This window comes from Triturus cristatus, chromosome 4_2 (assembly GCF_964204655.1).
Source record: "Triturus cristatus chromosome 4_2, aTriCri1.1, whole genome shotgun sequence".
Lineage (NCBI taxonomy): Eukaryota > Metazoa > Chordata > Amphibia > Caudata > Salamandridae > Triturus > Triturus cristatus.
This window is the reverse complement of record NC_140586.1, coordinates 528,552,031-528,566,249: the sequence shown is the minus strand read 5'-3', so window position 1 is coordinate 528,566,249 and position 14,219 is coordinate 528,552,031. Positions and strand designations below refer to the sequence as shown.

The following is a 14,219-nucleotide window of genomic DNA, read 5'->3' as shown; positions in this document are numbered from 1 at the left end:
TAATGTAAGCCAATGCACTCTACCCCACTCTACTATGAACCACTGTACTCTATGCCATTGCACTCTACATCATTCCAGACTAGCCACTCCATTCTATGCCACTGCAGTCTGTCAATGCACTCTTACACCATTTTAATTAAAACCAATGGACTCTACGCCACTAGACTCTTTGCCACTCTAATCTACTGTGCACCACTGCACTGCATGACAATGTACTCTAAGCCTCTGTACTCTGCACCACTCTACTCTATGCCAGTGCACTCTATTATGCACCACAGCACTCTATGCCACAGCACTCTATCCTGCACTACTCCATTCTACCCTGCACCACTCCATGCCACTTCACTCTACTATGAAATAATCTACTCTATGCCATTGCACTTTATGCCACTGTACTTTACTCCACTCTGTGCCACTGCACTCTATGGCACTTCAATCTACAACACTCTACTCAGCAGGAATACACTCTCTGCCACTGAACTCTGCACCACTCTACTCAGCACGAATACATTCCATGCCACTGCCATCTACTCTGCACCACTCAACTCTATGCAACTGCACTTTATGCCACTCTAATCTACTCTACACCACTGCATTTCACACCACTGCACTCTACGCTACTCTAAGCCACTGCATTGTACATGACTGCACTCTACTCTGAAACAATCTACCCTACTCTACTCGACTCTCTGCCACTCCACACTATTGAATTCTATGCCACTTTAATCTAAGCTGCACCACTCCATTCTACTCTACGCCACTCTACTCACCTTCTCTCTACAGTGCTCTGCTCCACTCTACTCCACGACACTACACTCTATGATGCTCTACTCCAGTACATGACACTCTACTCCAACCTAAGCCACTCCACAACACTTTACTCCACTCTACCACGCTCTATGCAACTCCCTCTACACCACTCCATACCTTTTTACTCCACTCTATTGTACGACACACTTCTCCACTCTACGCCACTACACTCTATGCCACTCCATGACAATCTACTTCACTCTACACTACTCTACACCAAATACCCCACTCCACTCTGCCCTCTGCCACTCCACGACTCTCTACTCCACACCCTTCCACTCTACCACACTCTACTCCCTCCATGACACCGTACAACACTCTACATTACTACATTCTACGCTACTCTATGACACTCCATTCCACTCAACTCTATACCACTCCACGACTTTAAGGCACTTCATAACACTCCACTTCATTCTCCTTTACCCCTCTTACTTTTAGCTATGCTGAACAGCAGCCACACTGGTGTTCAACATGGCTAAAACATATTGGCAATCCAATAGCTCTTGCAAAGGTGAGCCTGTTAGCTTTGCCAATGCTTGTTCATTTTGCAGCCACAGTCTAACAGATCTACTGCAGTGTCTTGGATGCTCCTTGAAATGATCTACAAAGTGGAGGCAAACTGCAACCCTGTCAGCATCTTGGTCTTACTAGATCTCTTAGCGATGTTTCAAACTGACCACCAGAAGGTGCACAGCTAACTACATTTGGCTAGGCACAGGGTCAAGTTGGGGGTAGCCGTATTTGTTTCCTCTCAGATTATTTCACTTCCAAACAAGGGTGCTCACTTGTTGAGCCTAGAGAGGGTTCCTCTCTATATCCTCCTCTTCAGTCTTGAATTTACCACCATCATCTGTTCCCTTGGTGTTACTTCTGCATCTAAGTCAACAAGAATCAACCTTTGCTCGAACTAAATCAATTGCCTCTTTTCATATATGCTACGAGCACACAAACATGACTGTGCTAAGGGCCTTACCTTCCTAGTGGGTGAATCTCGTTTCCTAGTCCTTCAAGTGAATGCGGAAGGCAGCTCCTGACACAGAAGTTTCTTTTTTGTTGTTTCCCTCTCTGGTTTTTACAGGTTCTATTCTCAACGGCACACATATAGACCCGTGTGAGGGAACTCCAGAAACATCTCCTCATCAGTAGGAAGCAGTGACATAACAAAGGTGCCATGGCCCCATATGAAAGGAAAGAAAATGGCCCATCCCACTATTTTGAACAAAACAGACACTCAGCTACTTGTCTGGCAGTAAAAGCATAACATTCTGGTGCCACTGCACCTGCTGCACTGCTGATAAGTACTTCCTTGAATGAAAGACAAAATACAAATCTCATACTATCACCACAAAAACCAGGAGAATACAATTCAGAGGCCAATGTATTACTCTGTCTGGCTACTCTCTCAAATCTTATTTTGTAACCTCCAAGTTCCCATATATCTAAAAGTACTGGTCTTGATGGGGTAAGCTAGGATTTTTTAAATTTGTGAAATTCTTAATTAACGCTTGAGGATCATGAGAGCCTTTTGCGTAAAGCAAAATTTAGAGTAATGTCAGGATTCGTTCCTATCAAAACAAATAAACTAATAAAAAAGGAGGAAGAAATGCAGTGCGACAAATTAACATGATAATGTATTTTTGTCAAGGATTCAGTAGAACCGGCATCCACCATGTGCCTTCAAATGAATACAAAAAAAGTGAGGGCAAAAGATTTGGGTATAAATATATGTCTATAAGATATTTTTTTTAATTTTATCTTCTTACTGCTCAATCTCCTTTGCCAGATAGAAGTCTAGGAGAATAACATAAAATATAAATTATATAAAATATATATAGTGTCTTGGTCGGGTAGTCAGTCAACCTCCTGACCAGTTCCTTCATTATGTATGACTAGAAAGAATTTTCTGCCATGGACCACCAGGGGTAGTAGAATCGATATGTTCCAAATCCCTGGCAGTAATATTAACTTGTCTAGCTATGCCTATAACAGACGATTCCAATAAAGAACAGCAACAGTGTTTAAAGAGGGCCATGCGAGAAGGACTGTCATCCCTTGGTATCCAGGTGCCCTCTTTTCCCATGTTTATCAGAGTTATATTGACATATACTTTGACATTTTTGTGCAAGGCTTAGTCAGACAGAACGTTGAAGCACTGTCAGCTAAAGGTTTCAAGATTCCTCTTTTACGTTTTGTGTTTTATATCTGGGAAAAGCAATACAGTGCAGCCTTCTGGATGGGAGAACTTTCTTTTGGTCAACTGGTCTACAGAATATCTGCTCTAGCAAGTGCAAGTATTCTTTCCTGTGGTACAGAAGAACACTTTTGTAGTGATGAATCCATATTCAGATTTATCCTCAGTTCTAAAAGTACTATTTGTGGTGGGAGAGTATGGTCGACCACTCCTGCTTCCTGGAGCCAGTATATAGAATTCCTTGCACTTTTCAGAGTAATGAAAAACCATCTGACCTTCCATAAACAGGCCAGAAGAAGCTCTTTACCCAAAAATGTAAACCTTCATTCAGTCTTATCTCTCACTCACAGCAGTAGAGGTCTGGCATGAAATCAGAGACAGTCTATGCTAACTAACCTCTGCAATGCCCCTTAGCAACACTGCTTGCATACTGAACAATTGGACAGATTTTACAACACGTACAATCACTGTTGGCCTGGCCTATAGGACAATCTGACCAGTCAAACCAGCCCTTCTGGCAATGCCAGAGTGTGGTCCGTTTTTTGGTATTTTATGAGTCTGCTTCATGCTTTGTTTTTTACTGTTAAGTTCCCTAATATTACCACAAACATTGCCTGCAGCATGCACAAATGTATGGTCTCCAATACCGTGCAAAGCACTTACACAGCGTGTCAGTACAAGTTCAAAACTGCCCAGATGTGCAAATGTGGGCCACTTTTTTTTTTTTAACTATCCGATTCGCTAATAGGGGCAAATTTTATGTTGGTAACAGGGCGTATTTTGTCTCCCACTCAGACTTGGTGTACACTGCAATAGTATTCAGTAGCAGCTCGTGTGTGGGATGAAACAGAAATAAAGGGGGGAAAATGAACTGACCTGCAGCTCGCCGCTCTTCTGCTGCAAATCCTCGCTGCAATACAGGCTCCCAGACTCCACTGCAGCCAATCCCGACGCTGCTCTCATGCCTGAAAGCATCATCAGGATTGGCCTGAGCGCCCTGAATTTGTGCTCCCACAGAGGCTGGGAGCTTGCGCTTGCTGTCTCCAACCCAGCACCACAGCTCGGGTTGGAGAAAGCTCAATGCGCATGTCAGTGTGGCCGTCCTGAGACTCCCGGCTAAACAGTCATGTGCACTCATAGCAGCACCCACCACTTCCTCTCGTGACTGCCCCCACGATGGCCCAAGACTCAGCCAGGCTCTTTAAACTTGAAAAATAAAACGATAATAAACCAGTTTTTTATGGTTTAAGTTTTCAAGTTGCGAGGCTGGTGCGGGGAGGTGTCGCTCTTCTGCCATACTGGAGGAGCCGCCACTGATAGTATTTCAGTATTTAAAACCTCTAAAAACACCTAAAAATCGTACAAGCTTGTAAAGTAAAACTAAGAAATGGAACGTGGAGCAGAGGCCGAAGATGCTATAATTCAATGACTGGTGCAAAAACTCAAATATGACACATACAAAAGTATGTTGCTCTCCCCAATAGTAGGAACAACAGTAATCACGACAGGGATGTGTATAAAAATTATTGGGCACCCCTTTTCATGACATTGTGTTTCAATAAATACAAGGCTCACAGGTGCTAGTCCCAGTACCAGTGCGAACTTTGTTGTGCACCAGTGAACATTCATCATCTCGTGTGCTTATGGAATGAACTTCTTTGAAAACTTTAAAGTGTTTTAAGAAGGAATTATTGCTATCTAAACGGGTCGATACTGATGCCAACTGTGACCAAATCAACCCCTGCACAACGTTTTACTTTTTTCATAAAGGAATGCAATTGTTACACCTTTCCTGAATAAGAGGAATCAATGTCCCAGATAGTTGGACTGTCGCTTCCTCCCTGGTGGGTGTAATGCCTTACCCAAAAGCCTGTAAACTTTTGGCTGTCATAAATGAACAACAAACATTGAGGCAGTGTTTCCCAAACTGTGGGTTGTGACTCACTGGTGGTTCGCAAGCCGAATTTTGTGGGTCGAAAAAGTCCAAGATAAATAAAGATGCCTTTAAATGCTGTGTTTACCTTGTCACGTTTGGAGCTTCGCAGGCAGAGGTCAAACGTCAGGCTGTGTCTTCTGACAAATTGCTCCTTATTCCATCAACATGTGATTGGTGTTTATATTCTCTCTCTGGCTGCAAAGTAAGAGGAGCTTTTAAAGTGATCTGTGTGCTAACCTTGCTGGAGCACAGGAAGTGTGAAAAGAAAGGATGTAGGAGGTCGTTGTTTTGCAACACACAACAAAATGTAAATACATGGAAATGAACTGTATGCAATCAGCAGTTAGCAAAGCAAAAATGTAGCTAATGTTTTTGTAATTCTGAAGTGTGCTGGAAACAGAGATTTTCATAGGATCAAAACAAATCAAGATACTTTACTTGATGATGCACAGAAATACTATTTCCACACATTATCATTTGGGTGTTATATAGTTTTATCAATACAACTGCATGTCTGTGCAGTTAGTGGTCATTTCAATGGAAAATGTGCTGTCAATAACAATGCTCTACCACAAAAGGATTTCATCTCCCCTCTTCATGTTCACTGAAGGTAGGTGGGTCACGAAACACTGTCAGTCAGTCAGAAAACTTTATTTCGCCAACACAATGTAGGCATAAAAAGTATACTACGTATAATTTTTTTTTATTTTTTAAAAACAATTCACAACATTACAACACACATAAAAAAAGATTACTTTAAAAATACAGATATATTATTTCATGTTCATTTCCACAATAGTAAAATCATTTCATTTTGTAGGAATATAATTTCAAATGGTTATTGATCTCTTTTTTAGTGCCAATAATAAAAAAAAGATGCTAAAGAGAAACAGATAAAAGGATCAGGTAGTAGCTGAAGATAATAAAGTGCTACACGACACCGTTTAAAATTCATTTTTCGCATAATAGGGATAATGAAACGTTTCCTTTCATTATAATAAAATTTAGAGAAAAACAAAAAATGTATATCATCCTGCATAGATTGATTATCACAGGTACAAAATGGGAGTTCAGAGACAACATTAACATTGCGAGGAGTACCCAGCATTAACGGAATATAATTTAATCGAAACCTCACCAAGACATACCTATGTTGCAGATTAGTAACAAAGGATAAGTATGTTCTATATGAGTTCGTTAAATCTATGGTCGGGCATGCCAGGTAAGATTTAATTGTTGGGAGATTAATATTTTTAATCTCCCTTCTTATCTGGCGATTCGAAAGCAGTCGAGCTTTTAGGTCAATTTTGGATATAGTACTGCAGTTAGAAGGTTCCAAAAAGAGGCAATGAAGCCCAGCCGCCTTCAATGTTATTTCAACATAAGTTAGCCAAGCAATATTACCTACTCCATCTAGTTTCAGGACATCTTTGATAATCTCTCTTGTCAAGGCAAGGGACTCCTTTCGCTATATTAAGTGCCACATTAGGATAGGGGCCATTGCAATTGTATCAGTTATATAAGGGGCACCTAATTCCATGTGACACTTGTAGTTAGCACATGACTGTGGTAACGAAAGGATCCTTTTTAGGAAATGGTCTTCAATAATCTGCAGTTTTGTACAGTCTTTCATGCCCCAGACAGCTGCCCCATAGGTGGCGGTAGATACAGTCTTGGCTTGGTACACTGCTTTTATTAGATCTATTGGTTTTAAACCAGTTTTTTTTATAAACTTAGTTAGAGCCCCAATGTTTTTTTCCATCTGAGTTCCTCTATTAGTGATCATCTTTTGCCATTTTGTTTGAGAATCAAACATAATCCCTAAATAATTAAAAGAATCGACAACCCCCATTTTTCCCTCTTCAGTAGTGATTTGCGGATAATTTCGATGTTTTGAGCCTGCTACTAAAATAAATTCACTTTCATGCTTAAATTACACATAAATTGTGTATAATCCTGGACTAGACGACGCAGTGCATTACTAGTAGGAGCTAAGAGTACATCGTCGTCTGCATATAATAAAATTGGCACTTGTGCTGAGTTAATATAAGGGATATCTGGTGTAGAGCCCAACAATGCAGGTTCCACACCATTAGTATAGAGTGCAAATAGGAAGGGGGCAAGAACGCACCCCTGCTTCACGCCTCTTGCAATTTTAAATGGCCTTGTGCACTCACCATTCCTCCCATAGCGCACACAGGCTGAAGCCTCTGTATACAGGTCACGAATAATATTAATAATCTTCAGGTCAATACCCATCTCCGCCATGATCTGCCACAGCCTAGGCTGTGCCACGCAGTCAAAGGCTGCGGACAGATCCATGAAGGCTAAATGGAGATGACCTTTTTTTTGCAGCCGTGTATTTCGCCATAATCAGGCTCAGGTTCAGGCACTGATCTACCGTGCCTTTCGACGGTCATTCTAATAAGCGGATTGTGTTTCTAGAATGTTTGGGTACCACTACGTTAAGACACATATTTGTAAAGAGTTCTTTCTGCAGTACCGGACACGAGCTCCCAAAGACATGCATGGATACCATTGTGCCAGTGCTCTCAAGTTTCCAAGGTCCATGCACAAGTATCCATGCAGTACAGCATTTCTCCTTGCATTGAGGGTTGTGTAATCCTGATGCTCATTTTTATAAAATCAGGACTACTCCCAGAATGCCTAGAAACCCCTAGATTGGACGAATTACTCAGCCAGGGCCCTGGGAATATCAAGGACTCTGTTGTGCATGGTTTCTCTGATGAAATCATACATAAATATAGATAGAATGGGAATCGCCAGTGAAACGATACATGTTTTCAAACACACATCACTTATATACAAAATTGCCATCACCTTTATTTTGTCTACGCCGCTCCTCATTCGGTGCTTCCCTCTTGGAAATAAACTCTCATGTAACCACACTTCTAACAAGGCTATACAGCCATTTCTTTTTTTGCAAGCATTTTCTGTTTTGAACCTGGTGCCCTGTAGCTGCATTTTTAAACAAGTGTGTAGTCTCCCAACATGTCTCTGTCTAGCTGCACACTGATGACTGATAACAATTGCTTAAAAAACAATAGTAGTAGTGGGCAATACTGCAGAGCAGAGCCATCAACCGGTACCATGCCAATTTGGTGACTTTCACTCAGTTGTAGATGATCCGACAATACCAAACAAATATGAGATTTGCAGGTCCACACATATAATAGGAAAAGCAGAACTACGAGTTCCAGAACACTCTGCGTTTGAAAGAAAAACCAGGACTAGATGGCAGTAAACCTTATAACACAAGACCAGCTGACACCCATGAAATAGTCTGATACAAAAATGCATGACAACAGGACTAAACACTGAGCACTGCGACAAGAGTTAACCAATTAAATTTACTTACATAAAAGTACACAAATTTGTCAAAACTAAAAAGGGGCCAAGTCTAACTAGCGAGCATGACTCAAACAAGCATTGCCATAACCAATAGGTCTCGTCTTTGAAACCGTATAAGTGTGTATCTATGCAGGGAGTTATCCTGGGTGCTGTCCCGCCCGGGATTGAAGAGCTATACAATTACTACACACTGGGTCATTCAGTTTGATTCAGGAATACATGTTTGCCTTAGGAAACTTTTAAGGACACATTCCCAGGCTTTTTCAATGCACAGACGGAAGGACATGTGCCTTGATGCAAGACAACGTGCACTATAACATTCTGTGTGCTGCCATCTTGAAGCTGTTTCCTTGATAAATGTTACAGAAAATGGAGCATGTACTAATACCGTGTAGCAAAAAGAAACAAGAAGAACCAGATGCCAACAGTGCTTTAAACTGGAAAAATGCGTGACTGAGGAGTGAAGAATTTAAAACAATGTCCAAATTAACAACACAGTACTTTTTCCTCTCCAAAGAGTCACAAAGTAGTTTGCATGTACGGCACAGACTCACCTTCAACTGTGGTGTAGTGGAGCCGGTGGCTAGAGACCCCTTCACAGTTGGGGTGGATGATGCAGTGATGTCATCTCCTTAGGGAGCAGGACATGGCTGTCACCAAAAAATAACCTCTGGTGCTCTTTGTGAGCGGGCTGGGATGGGGTGTGAGAGCATGCAGGCAAAATGCTTCACAGTCCCTGGGGAGTTGCCGTGAATGTGCTTTGAAATCAGAGCTCTGAGAGGTAGCAGGCATCCATCTGCTATGCAGCCATGACAGTGGCAAACCAAGCTCCAGAATAGGCTGAAGGGAGTGCTCTATTAGCCGCTCAAATGAAGACTGCTAATTTACCTCTATAATCTGTACTCTAGAGCTAGAAAACAGGCACTCTCAGACATGGCTTCAGACACAAAAAAACAATTCACATCCATCTACTGCCTGATGATAAATACCTGGCAAAAACTAAAGAAAGCAACAAATACAAAAGCCAACAGGATTGCTTGTCTTTACAGTGAGGCAGTCAAACGGTCAAAAAATACACTCACAACATTGCTGTGAAATACCAGTGCTTTGGATGGCACGCATCGAGTGAAATAACCACAACATAAACATTAGTGGAACAGCGTGTAACAAATACTCTTCCAAGATGACGGACAGTCACCATCAGAGACAATGGCAGAGATTACATCAGAGATAAGAAGAGGATACCGATGTCGTCAGTTTCTCTTCCTTTTTTTTGCTGCCATTTTATAAAAGATGACCACTTCTTTGTTTATACTTGATCGAGTAGCTAGATTTAACTTGTGCTTATTTAAGTAATGTATGTATCAGCTGTCTGTTGGCTTATGTAAGGTTGGTACCTCGTGGCTTGCGTGACCTAACTGTGGTGACTATGGTGGACATTCCCACACCCGCAAGTGAGCTGTAGTGTTTTACGTCCCCCACCAGCAGACTGAACATGTGTTTAGCAAGGGGAAGGTGCTTCGGCATGAAGCTGGAGCAGCGATTGAATGGGAGTCATTTTGTTGCAAGAGAGCCTGCGTGGAAAAGAAGGCTGCGACTGGACTCTATTGAAGGTGCCAAGAGGGTATGGCTTTGAGCCCGCACAGCCAGCTCTAAGACAACTGTGGCTTTGCATGCAATAGTGTGCACGCAGACAAGGAAGTGAGTGAAAACCAGAGCGCTCATGAAAAGCACTGTTAACGAAAGATTAGTCCCAAAAACATATCTGGAATGGGACAAGTGTAAGGCTACAAGTAATGGGGTGGTGCTCCGTGGGAAGGACCAACCCACGGACAGGAGTGACAAATAGGAAGCAATTAGCCTCTTGGAAGCAAGACTTTTTAAAGGCCACACAAAGAAATAAATGAAAAGCAATAGGCGGGCTGTAAGTCCACAAAGTATATACAACATGTCTCAAAGAGACAGCATAAGCACTGCCTAGGCTCGACCTAAGAAGAGTTAGCCATGTCAACAGCTAAGAAGTAGCAAATATAGCCAAAACATTTTGTGTATCTGACAATTGTTGGTAGAAGAGCTCTCTAAAACAGATATTTGTCAGAACTTGCCCCACCTTGATATTTATCAAGAATCTGCATTACAAAACTTTGGAAGAATACTAGAGGTCTCTGGAGTTGCCTCTCATCAAACCTGAGTAGCTCATCATATTTTTATGACTGAACTGGAGACAGCTTTAGCTTTCTCTCCATACTCATGTTTTCACAGAAGAATCCTAAGCAAAACACATACAGATATATACAGAAAGGGTGTTTCGATCAGCACTCTTCAGTCATTGGTCTGTGTAAGTGTCATTCACCTTTTGCTTTTGTCCACAACATCCTACAGCATGGGGCAGTGGGTTCGGTCACTTCAGCCATTTGCTCTGTTTATTGCATGTCAGGGAACTTTGCTGTTGGCCATGTGAACCTCCACCTATAGATTATTCAATTTCAGTACCAGGGCTGGTATGAAAGCAGAGTTTGGCTATTATTTTTTAAACTATTTTGCAACTGGTCATTTTTTGTGATGTGCCATTTTTTGTATGTTTTTTTTAATTTTTTAAATTCATGCCACGTATAGATGTTTTAACTTTTCATTATTTCTACACTTTGGCTTATTGCATAGGTTTGCCACAAAAAAAAGATGTATCTAACTTACCAAGGCTAGACCTTTTGGGTTTGCCAATCCTAATTTCCCTTCACATCCAGACACTTGTTCCAACATTTCATTTCAGGATTTACGACAAGTAACAGAATTCAAGAAACAAAAAAAAAAAAGGATATAATGAATCGTTCACACCTGCTGTGGGAACCTTCTCAAAGGTCCACATTACTTGGATGAAGCTGCCAAGATTCCCAGGTCCATGCGTGGTGTGCTGGTCCATTCCAGAGATTTACTTTAAATCAAATATGATCAAAATGACTGTGAAAAGATAACCTTGACATTTTTGTCATTACTCCCCTCTCTCTGATCTGGGGTATACATAAGGGATAGCTTTACACTGGCAGCATAACTTCTTGAGGATGACTTTCAAAGAGCCCTAGCAAACACCTAGAAGCCCTCTGGTACATGTAGGCCCATAAATGTATATGGAAATTGAAATAGCATGTTGTAGCATGCTTTGTGCTGCTACCTCACAAACCACTCCCAACGTGGTTATAGGTAAAACACCTACACAGTGTAAATTCCTGCTGTTAAAGTTACAAAATATATTTAACTTTTTTTTTACATTTTACACCCATGTACACGTTTTCTGCACTCATCTGTTAGAAGAAATTAAAACATAGTGGCTTTGTTTTATTTTATTCAATGCCTTTCGAAACAATTCAATTATGCTGCTCTCGATTTGCTGAGAAGCATCTCAACTGTAAACTGTTGTGGCCGAAACCCCTCCACAGATGAGTCCATGTCATCGGGGATGCTGTGTTCTAGTCCTAACAGAATGCATTTTGGGTCAGTGTCTGATCACCTGGACTGAACTAATTGTTCTGTATCATAGTGGTTTGAGAAAGTAATCCCCGTGCTGTAACATGGTCATCCTTATGTCATAGAGTCTCGCATGTGTCACATTTTAATTATTTATTTTAGTGTTTTATAGAGCGTGAACTTGACCCGTCAGGGTATCAGAGCGCTTTACAACGGTTTACAGAGGAGAACAAACAAAAAGTCTTAGAGTATAGAAATATACAAAATGGTTGGAGGGGGGCAGGGGAGCTGGGAACATAGGGGGAAAAAAAGAGGGACACAAGTGTATGGTTACAATCACAGTTTGAATCAGTAAAAACAAAAGCCCCACATTTTCTTGGTCGAGTGATATGGTGATCAGAGGAAGAAGCGCTAGTCTTAGATTAGTCAGGCACACTGTGGTGGTTGAAGGCAGGCCTTCGACGAGGAATTTACCCATGAGGAAAGTTTTGGCCTTCTTTTTGAAGCGTGCTAGAGAAGGGATTCTTCTGATGGTGGGTGGGAAAAAGTTCCAAATTCTTGGTGCTGCCCCGGAGAAGGCCCTATTGTAGGTTCTTTTTTTCTGAAAACGGGCAGGTTGGAGCAAGAGGTTTCTGGCGGACCTGGACCTCCTGCTTCCTCCAGATACCACTAGTTTCTGTGCCAGATAAGCAGGGGAGTTTGCATAAAGAGCCTTGTGTGTAATGCATGCCAGTTTCATCTGTATTCTGGCCTCTAGAGGGAGCCAGTTCAACGCTTTCAGATGTGGAGAGATGTGGTCGAATTTCCTAGTGCCAGTATGTAGTCTGGTGGCCGCGTTGAGGCAGGCTTTTAGAGGTGCCAAGGAGATCTTGGGTAATCCCGTGAGGGTGGAACATTTATATTCCAGTCTAGAGAGGACTAGTGCTTGGACTGCCATTTTTAAGTCAGGAGCATCGATGAAAGGTTTCAGTTTCCAAAAGGTAGCTCAGGTGGAATCTGGCTGATTTAGCCATCAAGTTAATGTGGTCTAGCATGTTCAGGTTATAGTCGAGGATTATGCCCAGAGATTTGGCGGAGTCCACAATGGTCGGCGGGCAGTTTAAGGCTGTGATGGCCTTGATCCACAGCTGAATCTCTGGGTTGGCTTTTTTAGGGGAGATTAGGAGAAATTCAGTTTTCTTTGCGTTGAGTTTGAGTTGGTTAGAGGCTAGCCATTGGACGGTCAGTTTCAGGGTCTCGTTCAGGGAGAGGATCTCCTCGGGCGATGAAATATTAATGTATATTTGGGTGTCGTCCGCGTACATATGGTCGGAGATGTTTTTTACGAAGAACTTCGGTGAGTGACTCCAAGTAAAGATTAAATAGGGTGGGAGACAGGGTTGAACCTTGGGGGACTCCAACAGTGACCGGAGTGGGAGCTGATAGATTGCCATTGTGCGAAGTTGGCCTGATATATGCGGTCCACTAGATATAGTGGGCGCCCTGCATCAGTCCAAACAACCCCTTTACTGAAAGCTATCCTAGTGGTAGCTATGGAGAGCAGCCTTCAGGCTATGCCTTGAAGGAATGTAAAGCAGCTTGTTTTACCAGTCTAGAAGCTCTTGAGTCACTAAATGAAAGATGTCCACACCAGGTATATATATAAAATATATGTATTTATTACTAAACACACCCTCCTAGTCTCTTTATGAGACTAGAGGTCAAAACACATTAGTTACACTTCAATAATCACAGTAACATAGCACAAATACACGTCAGGCCCTAGGGGCGAGCCAAACCATATACTAAGATAGTGGTGTAACAACCACGACTTGACTAGATACAAGGCCTAGAGCCTGTAGAATCACTGGGACCCCAAGGAACCACCCAAGGTAGTGACACAGGGGACCCACGGGGGACGAGTGCAGTGTGTGAACAAAGCCGCGAGCCCCCGTTAGCTTCTATGGGGAAAGTCGCGGTTAGATTTTTAAAGATTAGGGACACTAAGAAATGAGTCAGGACCAAACCCTTTTGGACTTAGGAAGTTCTACGGCTAGCACCCATGGGAGCACTGGAGTACTCGTGTTACCTCACCCAGGGAAGCGGGTGCATAGGTGTCTTTTGGTGTCGGGTCGCGTTGTCCATTTCAATGGGAGCTGGCGAAGAAGTGCTGCTGCCATGAAGATCCGAAGAGATCCAATCCTGGATCAAAGATGAGAAGAACCTGAAAGCAGAGGGGACAGAGTCTGGGTCACTTGCCAGTGACCAGGAAGGCGATGAGCAGATGCCCACCGATGTCGGGTGCTTCAGGTGAGTTGATGGGTTTCTTGACTCTTCAGCCACGAGGTCCAGGAGGCATCAAGGACAACCAGGAGCTGGATTTGAGCTGTCCCACAAAGGATGTCGAGTGCTGCAGTGTCGGTGCCCGGATTGGACAAGCCTTGGCAACAGCAACCCACGCAGAAA

At 42.5% G+C, this 14,219-nt stretch overlaps 1 protein-coding gene across 1 annotated transcript in view; it reads right to left on the bottom strand.

Moving 5' to 3' along the window:
* PKN2 (protein kinase N2) overlaps window positions 1-14,219 on the bottom strand; it is a 793,532-nt gene that overhangs the window by 765,456 nt on the left and 13,857 nt on the right. Inside the window, exon 2 of the mRNA XM_085602131.1 lies at window positions 5,026-5,135. The gene's annotated coding sequence lies outside the window, so the exon portion shown is untranslated. The remainder of the gene's footprint in view (window positions 1-5,025; window positions 5,136-14,219) is intronic.